This window comes from Vigna unguiculata, chromosome 10 (assembly GCF_037176805.1).
Source record: "Vigna unguiculata cultivar grain cowpea cultivar isolate G323 ecotype 2 chromosome 10, ASM3717680v1, whole genome shotgun sequence".
Classification (NCBI taxonomy): domain Eukaryota; kingdom Viridiplantae; phylum Streptophyta; class Magnoliopsida; order Fabales; family Fabaceae; genus Vigna; species Vigna unguiculata.
The window spans coordinates 8353585-8368980 of record NC_140801.1 but is presented as its reverse complement, the minus strand read 5'-3'; positions in this window follow the sequence as shown (position 1 = coordinate 8368980).

The window sequence follows — 15396 nt, the reverse complement described above, 5'->3', positions numbered from 1 at the left end:
TATAATGAGTTTTTGCTGTCACTAATTGATTAACAATTTACCTAATTGATTATCGTGAGTGTATTTTCACTGCCTTAGTGCAGTACTCACAGCTAATCCATTAGTTAAACAGTTAGTCATTCATGTTTGCACCAGCAAGAGTGTAATGGTCCAAAGCAGCACAAAGCAGGCCTAATTTACATCTGATAAAGAAAAACTATTAGCCTAATGCATAACCTAACTAGACCAAATCTATGTTCTATTCTAATCCAGTAGACATCATCAAAGTCATTCTTCATTCATAGGTGAAGTAGCTCCCCCTACCAACAGTTTTGAGCTCAAAATTTCTAAACAGGGGTCAAATGAAGGAATTTCATGTATACTGCTAAACAACTTCCAACAGCCTTGCCATTTGGATTAACTTGACGCGTCTAATTTAGAAAATGAACACATGAAATATATATATGTCCCCTTGATAAGTTTTCCATTTTACTAAAAAATTTGTAAGAAATCATCAACTCCTTTTTCATACTCTTTATTAAAATAATTAATTAATAGTCCTGTATTTGAAATATTTTCATACATTTACTCTTACAATCTAAATTATTCTTACACAGCCAGCCAGAGCCAACCTGCAAGTTAATATGTTTGTTTGTGAAAGAAGATGAACAAGTGGGTGTTTAAATTGTTCCATAGTCACACTTTCTTTACTTTAAATTTTGCAATGCGACTTATATATATATATATATATATATATATATATATATATATATATCAAACTTCATATTCATACTTCAGGAAACATATGTGAAAGGAAAGTATTGAGAATTTACACATCATCTCCAAATCTTAGAATACAATTTATATATCTATTAGACAATTCATTTATTTTATGAAACTTTCATTTAAGAAGATTTAATTATGAAACTGTTAGGCTAGGAAATAATGAGAGAAAGTGGAATGTGTATTATAGAATGAAATTTTAAAATACTAGTTATGTAGTTAGTTGTTTTGGTGGAAGGGAATGGAGTCTTTCTCAGGAAGTCTATATATAGTTGCCTTTAGGGAGGTGTTGGGGGAGCTTTTTGAAACGGAGAGCCTATGGCTGTGTAAATAGGGAATACCCTGTGTGAAAGAAAGTACCTTCCTTTTGTATGCAAAAGTTGTTGTAAGTCTACGCCTTTTTGGTTTGTGTTCTTTCTTAGTTATCTTAATGAACCTAACAGAAACACTAATTGGATTAACTATGATCCGTTAAATATTGATAGGAGGACCAAAATAATGAGTAGGTCATTACTCATCTGTGAAATTAAATGGATGGACTTGATCTAACTCATTTCTTTTATATCTTGGTAATAGATGTATTGACTGGTGGATGGACCAAATGGATGATGGATAAATGAATTGTTTTGCCATCCTTAGATGTAACATATATGTTACAATGTTAAGAATTGACAGAAAAACTTACGTGAATCATAAATTTCATCAACTTTTGTCTACGTCACCAATTTTTTTAATTTCAGTTTCAAGAACTTAATGGAAGAAAATAATCTATCATGGAACATCAGATTAAAATGAGGAATAGAGGGGGAAGTCTTCACTCACAAAGTGTTGCAACCAGAACAAAATTTATTCACTTGTTAGATGCATGACACATGAAAAGCTCTGGGATTGTTTACACAACATTTTTAGGCCTATAAACCCAAAATATTTGAAGGGAATAGTATGCAATGCAAATAGATCAACAGCTGCTTACATTTTATACCAATTCAAGCAAACTTTCACAAGAGTCTCAAATTAATTAACAATTACTTTTTCCACCACTGGGCACTTATTACAACAGATAACACTAAAAATTAAATAACCCATTAAAATATCATAGTCATTATTACTTGAAACAGTACTGTGGATAACCAAGTTGATCAGGAATGGACTGGATTAATCTTACTGATAGAGATAGAATTTGGATTAGTTCACCAATTCTTATTAAAAAACACCAAAACCAACTAGAAAAATTACCGGAGTTTTGTTCTATGTGTGTGTATAATATATAAAGAAAAGTCCTAAAAATCAAGTAATATTTGGACTATGAGCACCAATTCGCCGACTAATGAGTAAGCCCTTTCTAATCGGCTCCCATTGGATTAGACAAAATCAAGAAAAGAGGGTCCAACTCAAACCATTACCAAGTGACAATAATGCCTATTGTGAAAAATGATGATTGGTGTGATTGTATTATTGATGATTCCATACCCAATATAATTGCACGAGCATCTTTTTTTTTCTATCTACAGAAACATGTACATAGAGTACAAAGTAGAAATACAAATACGAGAGAAATGGGGGAGAAGAAGAAAAGCACCTTCGAAAGGACCCACACCATGTCCTCTCAAAAGACCACAAGACGGAGCTGGCGCGACGAAGACCGCGGGATGGAGCTGGCACAACGGAGACGGCGCAACGGAGCTGGCACGACGAAGATCGCTGTAACGGAGGCTACGGCATGGCTTAATCGCGGAGCGGAATCGATTGGCACTCTGAACTTTCGACGGAGCTGGCGCGACAAAGACTGCGGGACAGAGCTGGCGCGACGAAGATCGCTGCAACGGAGGCTACGACATGGCTTAATCGCGGAGCGAAACACTCTAAAGTTAGGTTTCGAGTGAAAGGGAAAGATTCTGATTTGGGAGGGAACACATAAATTCATAAGAGAAGAATGTATTGCAATCTGCGGAGGTCATAAACCTCCTAAAAAAATAAAAAACCCCCTCAATTGTTGGCTTTTATAAAATCTATCATAATTTGTCCATATGAACTTTATCTGTGGAGGTCTTTTAAATCTCCATAAAATGACCTATGCTATATATCTTTTTTTTGTAGTGAGTTAAGAAGCCAAGTTCCATATGAAACGCTGCCAAGTACCATAACAACAAACAATTTTTTCCCATACGAAACGCTATAGTTGTTGAGCTATGATGGTCGCCAACGGTTCTACTTCGATCTACTTAGAGAAGTAATCAATGCCGACAAAAAAGAATTTAACTTCACCTTTGCCTTATGCAAAAGTTTAGATAATGTCCATCCCCCATTTCTAGAAAGGCTAGGGTGCGAACACGTTGTGTGGCAGGTCCTCCTTGTTGTCGATGATGTTGTCGTGTTTCTAGCATGGGATGCATCTCTTCATATACTAGGCATAATCTTCCTCCATTGTAGGCCAAATGTACCCAACTTGTAGTATCCTAGCCATCATGGTTCTTATGCTGGAATGGTACCAATATACTCCTTCATGTAGCTCATGTATTATGTAGGCGGCTTGGTCATAGGTGACACATTTGAAAAAGGGCCAACTATACCCTCTACATAATAGCTCTTCATTAATCATTGTGTAGCATGCTACCTTGCGTATCCATCCTTTCTCATGCCCTTCTTGTACGTTGCCAGTTTTGATATAGCAGATGTATGGCTCTATACAGTGCCCTCCGTGTTAACCTTCATGCAACTACTTAGCTTGTCGATAGATTATGATGCCAAAACTTGTTGTAGCAGTGACTTGTATTTTCCCTTAGCTTTGGTGCTTGCTAACTTGGATAGTATGTTCATGCGCATGTTATCGCTTCTAGGGATGTGCTTCTGCTTTACTTCCATGAAGCTATCTATCATGTTGCAAACTATATGATAGTATTGTAGTAACATGGCGTTGTTTACCTAATACTCTCCTGCTAAATGGCCCCCAATTAGCCTAGAATCGGTTCGACATATCAAGCTCTACATTCCTACTTCCTTAGACAAGTTGAGGCAGGCTATGATAGCCTCGTATTTGGCCTAATTATTTGATGTCTTTAAATTGAAATTGAGTGATTTTTCGATGACCACCTCGTTAGGTCCTTCCAGCACTATATTGGCTCTTACGCCTTTGAGGTTTCAAGAGTCATCAACATATAAAATCCACCAACAAAGTTTTCCTGCGCCTTAAAGGTAATGGCAAAGTCAACTAGGCACTACGCCTTTATCTAGCTTCTAGAAGATCTTCTGTTTGAGGTAATTGATTTTAATGATAACGGAGTGGCTTTGAAAGTAAGGTCGTAGTCGTCTTGTTGTAGTTATCAAGGATAATGCATTTTTTTCCACCAATCTGATATCTCATCTCTACATCTTGTAATGTTCGATTAATGAAGCATATCGAATTGTGCTAGTTGCTTACCTCCTAGACCAAGGTCGTCCCGATTGCATCTTTAGTGGCCATTATGTATACTAACAACGGCAATGTTGAGTCAGGTTTTCATAAGACAAGGGCGAGGCTAGGAGCTTCTTTAACTCTTCGAATTTCTCTTGACATGTGTTGTCTAAAACGAATTTAATTGAATTCTTTAGCAACTTAATCATTGGTTTGGTCTTGTCAGCCAGCCTTAGTAAGAAACGGGAAATTATGATCAACCTACCAATCAGTCGTTCTACTTCTTTCACATTGTTGGGGTTTCTCATCTCGGTTACTACTTGGAGCTCTTCTGGGTTAATTTCAATGCCTTTGTGCATCAACATAAACCCAAGGATCTCAAACCTGTAAAGACCTCGAACAAGTCTTGCGTTCGCGATTTGACAACCATGTCATCCATATACACCTCTACACTTTTTCCTATCAAGTGGTTGGACACCCTGTCCATCAACCTTTAATATGTTGCTCCCGCATTTTTTATGCCAAAAGGCATGAGTTCATAGTGGTAGTTTGCATCCTCTATGATTAAGGCGGTCTTTAGTTTATCATCTTCCACTATGGGGATCTGGTTATAGTTTGAATAGGTGTACAAGAAGCTTAAAATGTTGTGCCTGACAACAATTATTTACCAATCTGTCGATGCTTGACATGGGATACGCATCCTTAAGGCAAGCCTTGTTGAGGTCCGTATAATCCATGCACATGCATGACTTCCCACTTGCTTTCTTGACTAGCACCAGGTTGGCAATCCATGTCATGTACTTCGCTTCTTTTATGAATTTAGCTTTCAATAGTTTTTCGGCTTCAGCCTTGGCGGCTTGTCTTCTTTTTTCTCTTATCTTCCTTTTCTTTTGGGATACTGGCTTTTCTCCTTTAAAAACGGATAGCGATGCAACGCTATCAGAGGGTCTACTCCTGGTTTGTCAATTACTATCCATGTGAACAAGTCGGGATTGGTTCTCAAGGTTTGGCCAATGGCTTTCTCCCATACTTCATCAATGGTAGTCCTTATCTTGAAACTTTGACCTTCTTGGGGTAGAGGGAAAACACTTGTTTCTCCTACAGGCTCCATTTACGCATCATTGTTCACCCTCGGGTTGATATCTTCTCCTTCCATTGTTCACCTTATTGGTCGTCAACTTGGGCAGTGGTAGCTCTAGGCTTGCTATGTAGCACTCTCTAGCCGTTTTCTGGTCTCCATGTACTGTGATTATATCTTCTGCGGTTGAAGGAGACTTCATAGCAATATGCAAGGTTGAGACCACGGGTCTAAATAGATTCAATGAGTGTCGTCCGAGTAACACTTTGTAGGACGTATATGCATCAATTACCAAGAATCAGATAGGGACAGTTTTGGTCAAGGCTCCCTCCCCAAACGTGGTGTGTTGCCACTCTTTCCTAGAAAAGTTGTAAAATGCTTTATAGTAGGGAATCATCGCATCCTCCAAGAGTTGGAGCTTCTTGTAAGTCTTCTAATATGTCCACTGAACTACTTTGGTCGATTAATATCTTTTTCGGAGTGAAGCTTTTCATCTCGGTCGTTATGACCATGGGGTCGTCTTGCTCAGGGTCGACCCCTAGGAAGTCTGAATTTGTGAATGTGATGGGAGACATCTTCTTCCTGTAGTTCTGGGATACCGCGTGCACAGACTACAAGGCTCGCATGTGCTTCTTCCTTGCTGAGGACGAGGAACCTCCTCCAGCAAACCCTCTAGATTGATAACCCCCCTCAAGGGTTATCTCTTATCTTGATAATCTTGCTGCCTATCCTCCTGTCGTGGTGGCCTTTCTGTTATTGGATCCTGCCTTCCTGTCATCTCGATGGTATTGTTGCCTATCATCTCTCCTATTATCGTACCTATGGTACCCGACCCGATCTTGCCTCGACGCTCCTTCATCTTCTCTCTTGACGAAACGTCTAAGGTGTCCTACCCTGGTCAGCTCTTCTACATTGTCTCTAAGGGTTTAGCATTCATTTGTTGTGTAGCCATTATTACGATCATACTAACAATATTTGTTCTTGTTAGCATCTAGCAAGCTTTGAAACTTCATTGTTGGTGGGATGAGGTTGGCTTATAGAGCTTGTTCTAGGATTCATGATCTAGGAGCGTTAAGGGATACATAGTTTGTATATCAGACAATTTGCGCTCTCGTGGTCGTGTATTGCATTTGAGGCTTTGTTATGTCTTTTCAACCTCCTTCTTCTGAATTGGGATAATATAAATTTTGGAGTTAGCCTTGTACTTTCTCATATGCTCCACCCGCATGAACTTGGTGACTCGCTATCTTAATTCATTCATATTGGCAGGAGGGTTCATGCACAATTTGCCAGGGAATGACCTTACTTGCAATCGTTAATCATAATGTGTTGTCAAAGTTCAGATTCTTCACTTTAAGAGCGGTTGTTTTAAACCTGTCTATATAGGCTCTCAAAGACTCTCCTTGTTCTTGTCTTATGTTGAACAGGGAGAGTGAGGTGATATCATGTTGACGACTCATCTCAAAGTACATAGTACAGGACACAGTTAATGCGTCGAAGCATTCAATGGAGAAGGGTGGCATGTTGGCAAACCAATCTAGGACTAGTCCTCATAGGGTGGAAGAAAATTCCTTGCATAAGACAACATTGTTGGTGGAGTAAAGGCTTATTTGGTTGGTATACATGGACACATACTTGTTAGGGTCAATTATGCCATCATAAAAAATTGTGGCTGCCTTCCATTGTTTAAGGAGGGGGTATCAGTCATTCCATCAACAAAAGGGTGTTGGCAGTTGCTTCTGGTGGCTAAGGAGTTGTTGGTCGCCCCCTAAGTTCTTAGGGTCAGGTTGTACTCACTCTCTTCCTCAGTCTCATGAGTGGCATTTCCCTTGAACAAGGATCTCGGCCCTGCGTGCATAGTATCTTCGACTCCTTTTCGCTTTACTTGATTGTCAACCTCAAGCCTTCTCTTTAGCCTTGCATTCTCTTCCTTAAAGGCCTCCATCTCTTCATCGTTGCATTTCCTATAGAGACTGAGGCCCTCACTTCCATATCCTTGCTCCTAGTAGACACCATCATCAGGTCTTCAAGCTTCCAAACTATTATAGCTTCTTCTTTACAAAATATTTACCGACCTCATGGTGGCATCAATTGTTCTTATAAGGTCGATTATTTCCTGCAAAGTCTCTTAAACAACTCCAAAAGTCCATGGGCTTGGCTTCAAAGGGACCTTTTCTTCTAGGCTCGAACGAAAGAAGGGATAGGTGCCTACAAAAGACACTCAGATTCCAAAGTCAGTCTGAGGTATCAAATGTTAGAGAATTAAAATGTAATCATGTACTTCATAAAATGTGCATTTTATACTATTGTTATGAGCCTTACCAAGTCAGGCTTTCATTCAGTTAGCTTAATTACCTGTTAATTTAATGAGTTACTTAACCTTGGGTTTACCTCATGTGGGGTGATTATACTAACATGGCAAGGCAACCAATTCGAGCACAAGTCGTCTTACAAGGCCAACATGTACCCAGTCAGGCTATGTACGAGGTGCGTTTGTTAGGTACATGATCTCAATAGCTTCCCAAGTCGTGTACTTTGGGGGTACCTTGGTCGGGTAGTCACATCAGCCCCTCAGGTCGTGTACCTTGGGAGGTATCATGTTAGTGTACAACACATCTCTCATTTTTTTCTTTTCTTCTATTTTTTTCTTGAATTTCTTTTTCTCTAAAATTTTTTCTTGAGGTTCTTTTTCTCTTAACACCTTTTCTTCCATTTCTTTTTCTCTCAATTCCTTTTCTTGAATTTTTTTTCTCTCAACTTCTTTTCTTGAGTTTCTTTTTCTCTTAACACCTTTTCTTCCATTTCTTTTTCTTTCAACACCTTTTCTTCCATTTTTTTTCTCATAACTTCGTCTCTTCTATTTGTTTCTCTCTCAACTCCTTTTCTTTAATTTCTTTCTCTCTCAACTCCTATTCTTTATTTTCTTTATCCCTCAACTCCTCCTTAATTTCTTTCTCTTCACTAATTTTTTTTATACATTTTTCTTTTTCTACATCTTTCTCTGTTTCATCAAAGTTTGAGATTATCTTTTCCAATATTCATCAAACATTTTCTCTTTATCTTTATGCTTTTGCTCTCTTTTTCTTTCTCCTGAAAATTCTCTTTTAATTACCTCTCCATATGTGAAACAAACTCATCAACAAAAATTTTGCGATAAGCATTGGGTTGAGGGACACTCTTAGCATTAATACCTTCCATATGTCTAAAAATACAAATAAAAATGAAAGTATATTATATATATATATATATATATATATATATATATATATATATATATATATATACATATATAAACTCACCTAATATCAAGAGTCAAAACTCTTATACCAACATATGAGAACAAGGTAGGACCATTCCAATATTTTGTTTGGGGAAGGATATTGACATCATACTCAACAAAGATGAGAAATAAAGTGATAATTCATGAGGTTGATCATCACAAGTTACCTTGATAAGATCAAAATTGGGTTCTTCTAACTCAGAACTCCAAAAGGTTCTCACAAATAGAAATCTTATTTTTATGATAGATTCCATATATATCATATTATATTACAAAATGCATACTTTTAGAGGATGAATTAGGCAAGAATCTCGGAATTGCACATTAATTATCAATAAGTACTCTTTAACACCCATTAATATGGCATTTAATTCCTATTATATGAATCATCATTTCTTGTATTTATTTAAAAGATAAAAAATACAAAGAAAACTCAAAAGACCCCTCAAGATCATATCAAAAAAGTTATTTTTCATTTTCTTTTATTTTATATGTTGAAATCATTCAAATTGATTATATATATATATATATATATATATATATATATATATATATATATATTCTATTGAAAGGATCATGGGTCAAGAGGAACCAACATAAGAAGAAGTAGCTTCAAGAAACACGATCAAAGTCATACAAGAAGGTTCTAAGGGTGTTTTCCCCAGGAAGAAAGGTCAAAGAGCTATAGGAAAAGTTGTTGGAACAATTGACTCTAGGAGGAGGGTTGAATATGTTGATCCAAAGTGCCTATAGAAGGAGGATGAATAGAGCTTGTACACATTTGACACTCATTTTGCATAAATGTATTATAATAAATACACATAATGTAAAAAGCAAGGAATTAAAGAATGTGCACAAGGATTTACACTGGTTCACCTCCACTTGAGGCTACGTCAAGTATTTTTTAAGTCATCTACTTAAGAAATTCACTAATCAACACCTTTTACTGGCACGAGTATCAACCTCTCCAAGTTACAACAATTTTAACCTCTCCATGTATCACAAGTCACTGTTCTCTAAGTATGAGTTTAACCTCTCTAACTATAGCAAGCACAAACTTCTCCAGGTTACAACAACTCCCAACCAATCCATGTATCACGTCTTAATATCCCTCTATAATTAAGAACTCTTAGTTATGATTAAATAATAATCTTTGCTGCAGGAGAGTCACACTAAAGCTCACAGGGTTCACTTCACACAATGAACGATTTAAAATTGTTACACTCAATAAAAAATATAAATATGGCAATGTAATATCTCAGAGTGTTTCTCTCTTTTCTGTTTTCTCTTTTTTTCTTCAAGAATGGATTTCACAATGTTCCAACACTTCATATTTTATTTCTTTTCTCTCTTATATCTTCTTCATCTAGGTCTTTATATATATAATTATTCTTGTATCACTTGACCGTTGATGCAAAGTTAATTTTGTATATCTTCAAATATTCTTGTCACTCTTCACTTTGGAAGTTCTTGATAATCAATCAAAGTGTATTGCTTCTTGCAAATTACTAGTTCTTTCTTTTTCAACCTTTCAATAATTTGAATTTCATATATCATAACATTGAGGCATCAATCATCTAGAGATTCTTTTGCAATCTTTAATTAGCAAAGTTTATTTCGTGTCTCGTGATTGGTAGATATTCATATGACAATATTTTACAATAATCAATCATAGAGGAATTAAAAATACTTCCTTTTCTAGATAATTAGATACATAATCAATGTTCTAAATATTCTTCAAATTATATCTTCACCAATATCTTCAATTATCTGTGTTTCCTTATTTTGTCTTTAATCAGAATATATTCAAAATTGTTGAGACTTGTAGTGCAACTCTCTTTATCATCTTCATCATCAATCTTCAACGTTCAAATTTGTTTTATCATTTTACCAATATCTTCAACACCTTGTGTAATGCTTTCAGGCCATTTTGAACTTGACTTGCTTGATCAATTTGATACTCGTTAAGTCCTTTTACTCTTTACTTGTCTAGTCGTTCTTCCGATTAGGTCGTCTAACAAGTTTTTTCAACATTCAGTTCATTGAGTTTATTGACTCATCTAGCATAAATACTCATCGAATTCCTTTGTGCTCTAGTGTTGACTCGTTTAACATCTCATTGACTTGTGTGATAGATACTTGTCCAATGTTTTTGCATGTTATCATTGACTTGTCTAACATCGTGTTGACTCGTCTGATAGATACTTCTAGTATCCTTTGTGTGCCTTTTGCATCGACTCATTTAATGCATTGTGTTAACTTGTTCTAGTGCTTCTAACTTCTCTAATGCTTTTTCTCTACTTGTTGCTTGATTGCCTTAACTCGTCTGATGTTTCTTTGATTTATCTACTCCCTTGTCGAAGTTCGGTGTTTTGTTACTCTTGGTCGACTTCTTTGGTCAACGTAGTTGTTTGATACTTCTTCATTTTGATCTTGCACTATTTAAGTTTTCTGGCCCTTATATTCTAACATGTTTTCTTTAGTCGTCTAATGTGTTCAACTCCACCCAAGTGTTTGATGGTTTCATCATCTGATCCAGCCTTCCACTCCTCTAACTATTACTTTTGATTGAGCTCGTATAAGCCTTGCCTTTTTATATGTTTGCTTCTTTCTCTAAGCATGAACTTTTTCTTTCTTATGTTATGCTTGGCTTAAACTCATTGAGCACTAATTAACTAAACAAAACATATACATACATGCATTCACATTCACAAGTAGATAATGCACACAATCCTGGATCGTCTAATGGTTATGTTCATTTGTCTGGTGAAGTCTATCACTAGACTAACCCTTTCTTTGTCCAAATCTTTATCTAAGATATTGTTATAATCAATTTTATCTAGAACATATATATTTACTCGTCTCTATTTGTTTCATCATACCTTTTGTTATCATCAAAACCTATTCAAACTTAGACTCATCTAAAGTGTCTAATGCTAACAGAATATTTATACTAGTTAGACCAACACAACCAATCATCAAAACCTATTCAAACTTAGACTACATTGTCTAGTAGACGAACATAATCAATAACACATGGCATATTTATACTAGTTAACCCAAACTCACGAGTTGTGTCAAGTTCTCTCTTAAGATAACTTCTAAAGAGGTCTTACTAATCATTCATGATTACAAACAAGAACACGAACTACTCTTGGCTATCACATCTTAATCACCCCTTAAGACTAAGACCTCAAAATAAGTAACAAAAATTATCAAAAATATAAGACAATTTTATTTCACTAGGTTTGCTTCACCTGGTGAAGAATCACAAATTTTTCGTTCACCTACAGAAAGAACACTTAGGCATTTATGAATACTAGAAGATTGTATGGAACATACATATATCTTTATGTTCTTATTCTTCATATTGATTCCTTCATATAAGACTTTGAAAGTGATTTTTGTTTCATCACATTTGTTATGATATGATCTTCTTCGATAAATTTGCCCACTACATTGTCTTAACATTGTGTTGCTTTAAGAGTGATGACTAAACTAATGGAACCTCCCCTCCAATTCTTGTGGCAAAAGACTCAATGAGATTGAAAAAAGTTTTAAACTATTCAGGTTTCTTAGAAAAACTCATATTGTTCCTCTTTCAAGGAAGGATCCTTGAAGACCAAAAGGAGAAAGCATTTAAGCAATTCAATTCTCATTCATCGAAAGGTGAGTGCTACGTGGGAAAAGGGTTTTACATATAGATGGCCTAGGTCCCTTGCTTGGCCAACTTAATTGAGACTAAAAACAAAATTTAGATGTCCAGATGTAAAGGTTACACAAAGTAACCTTTGAGTGACATGTTCTAAGTGATGTGGGAATTGGAATCATTTGGCAGAAGTACCCACGAAACTTTTCATCATAACCGAAAAATTCCATAACAAAAGTTTTCTTCTCCTTGATGTGGAACTTCTTGCTCTTCATGCTCTTTTTCTATGCTCTTCTTATGTTGTAGCTTCCCCATACAAGGTTTAATTGGAAGCCAAAAACCAGTCCACTTATGACTATACAAAATCCTAAAAATTACAAAGAAAATAGAAACATATATAGGTTGCATAAGCCTTAAATAAATAAATGCATGTACAGTGAAGTGATACTTGGATTTTAAATTTTAGAAATTAAAAAGAAATTGTTTTTATATTATTTCATGTTTAAAGTAGGTGCAAAGTTGTGTGATGTGACCACGAGCTCCTTAGGGTTTTAGGGAGGCAGAACCCTCATTTTCACGTTCTTTCTTCACCTTTAAGCATTTTTAGAGACCTTTGAGTAGCCATTGAAGGCATCCACTCCATTTTGACGTTTCTGCATATTGGAACAACACCCAAGTTAGGGTTTTTCACGTTTTCTGTATAGGTATATGTTTTTTGCACATTGCCTCCTCTGGTTCACATTTTCTCTTCTCTTCTCTTCAATTGAATGACGCATTTTCGTTTTCCTTTGAGTTGTAACTCGAATTCCATGGTTTGCTAAACTCTGTGTATTGATTCCTTGAAGAAATTGAAATGAAACCTTGAGGTTGTTGTTCTCTATTGCAGTTTCAGTTCTATTTGCTCTTCATGCTCTTCAATCTTTGCTTTTTAGAAGGAATACAAAATTGGTAGATGCTTAATCATAGTTTTACATTGTTGTTGTGCACTTTAATCAGCATTTATTCATGCTTAATAGGTGTGTGTTGTGTCACAATTGCTTAAGTTGTGTGAGAGAAGTTGAATGATGTATGTTTTTGCTTAATTGCATGATGAACTCATTTTTTAAGTTTCGCTTGGTTGCCTAATCATGAGTTTCATGAGAGTTAACAGAACCAAGTAATTCCATAACCTATTATTTGTGGAATTTCAATTGAATCAAGTCAATATTGTTTTTGTCATTGTTTTATAAATTTGCAATTATGTTTTTTGATTCTGTGTTGAATTTTTGAATCTGCCAATTCCCCCCCCCCCCCACCCGATTGGGTTTGTAATTGGAACCTTTGGATGAATACATTGGTCATTGGGAGACGACCTTAGGTTAACTCTTGAGTACTACATTTAAACTGTTTTATTTGGTTAGGTATGACCTCAATCAATTATATTTGCTTATAGGTCCATATCCATGACTATTTTAGGGAACCTCTAGACCACATGTAAAGGGTTGATTAATATTGAATTTAAAAGACACCTTTGTGTGTATTTGTGAGCTTTTTTCTTGGGAGAGTGTTCTACTCTTGGTCTTATCTTGAACCTTGATTCAAGTGGCGCTAACCACCACTTATCTTGGTTTAGTGAGACTTTGCTCCCCCCCAATTGGCGTGCCTTCCCCATTTCCCCTTCTATTATCTCCATCTTTTGTTATTTGAATTCATGTTCTTATGTTCTTTATTTCCATTAATGCTTCCACACCCTTATTGTTCGCTATTGTTGTCTTGTTTCTTTGTTTCAATTGAACCTTCTCTTCCTCTCTTTTGAGCTCCTTGAAGTGCACCTTCACATCTAGATAACCATTTGATTATCTTAATGTTCATTGGGAATCTTCTTGGAGTTATCTTAAGAAACTTAACACAAACACATTGCACTCATTTTAAATATAAGATGGATTTATATTAGGGTCTAAGTCGACTCAACTCGACAAGGGCCTAAGATGACTATGCTTAACCAACCCAAGTCTAGGTCAACTTATCTTAGCTCGAATCAAACTGGGCTTAGCTTGACCTAGTCTTAATCAAAATAGGCCTGAAGTGGTTTTAATCGATTTAGAATTGACTTGGGCCTAGCCTAACTCAAATGAACATGGACCCATCCAACTCAACTATATGTGGGTTGCCTGAACTTAACTCAACCTAGGTTCGAATGAACTAGGTTCAACCTAGGTTTAGGCCAACTCACGTCAACTTGGTTTTGAGCCAACTTAACTTGATCTAGGTTTGGGTCAACTTAGCTTGACTGGACTTCGGGTCAACTCGCCTTAATTTGGGCTCAACCAACACAACTAGATCAAGACACGAGATTACTTGTCTCAAGTCGGATCTAGACCTACTCAACTTCACCTAGACTCGGATTGGCTCGAGGACTTGATTCAATCCTAGACTAACTCGGCCTAACCTTGCGTGAACTCGTCCCAATGTGATCTTAATTGAATTTGGCTTAACTCAACATTTCAATGTATGATAAAACTTGTAAAATTCTTTATGAAAAAAATAACTAACTAGTCACTACAAGAAAATCCCAAATTAACAACTAATTCTAGTGATAAAAAATTGTTAGTCACTGTAGTGACCAATTTAGATACCAATTTATAAAATAAAAAATTATTGGTTACTAAAATAGTCATTATTATGAATAAAAAATTATAATTGATTTTTAAATTGGTCTATAAAATTTAGCTACCAAGATTTTTTTTTCTACCAAAGAAATTAGTTTATAAATTGATTGGTAAACATTAGCTATTTAGGTTTTGGCTATAAAAAAATTTAGTATGTAAATGAGTCTCTAATAAATTAGTGATTAATTTAGTTACAAATTATAATTTTTCAGTTATAATAATAGTTACTATTTTAATAACCAATAAATTTTTATCTTATAAATTAATATCTAAATTGGTACTGTATGATTATTATCATAACTAACTTTGTATGATTATTATCATAACTAACTTTATTAATAAAATTAGTTATTATAAAAGAATTTTATGAATATTTATACGTGACTTTATTTATTTATTTATTTATCTTCAATCCAGTACTTTTTATTTCCCCTTTATTTCCTTATTTATTACCAATTATTAATTTAATTTTCATCTAGTCTATTTTGTTATTCCTAAAACGTTACAACGCTTGACATTAAGAAATATTTCACTTCCATTCTTTATAAATTATTTCATTAGTTTAACAATGCAAAAGCTTCATTAATT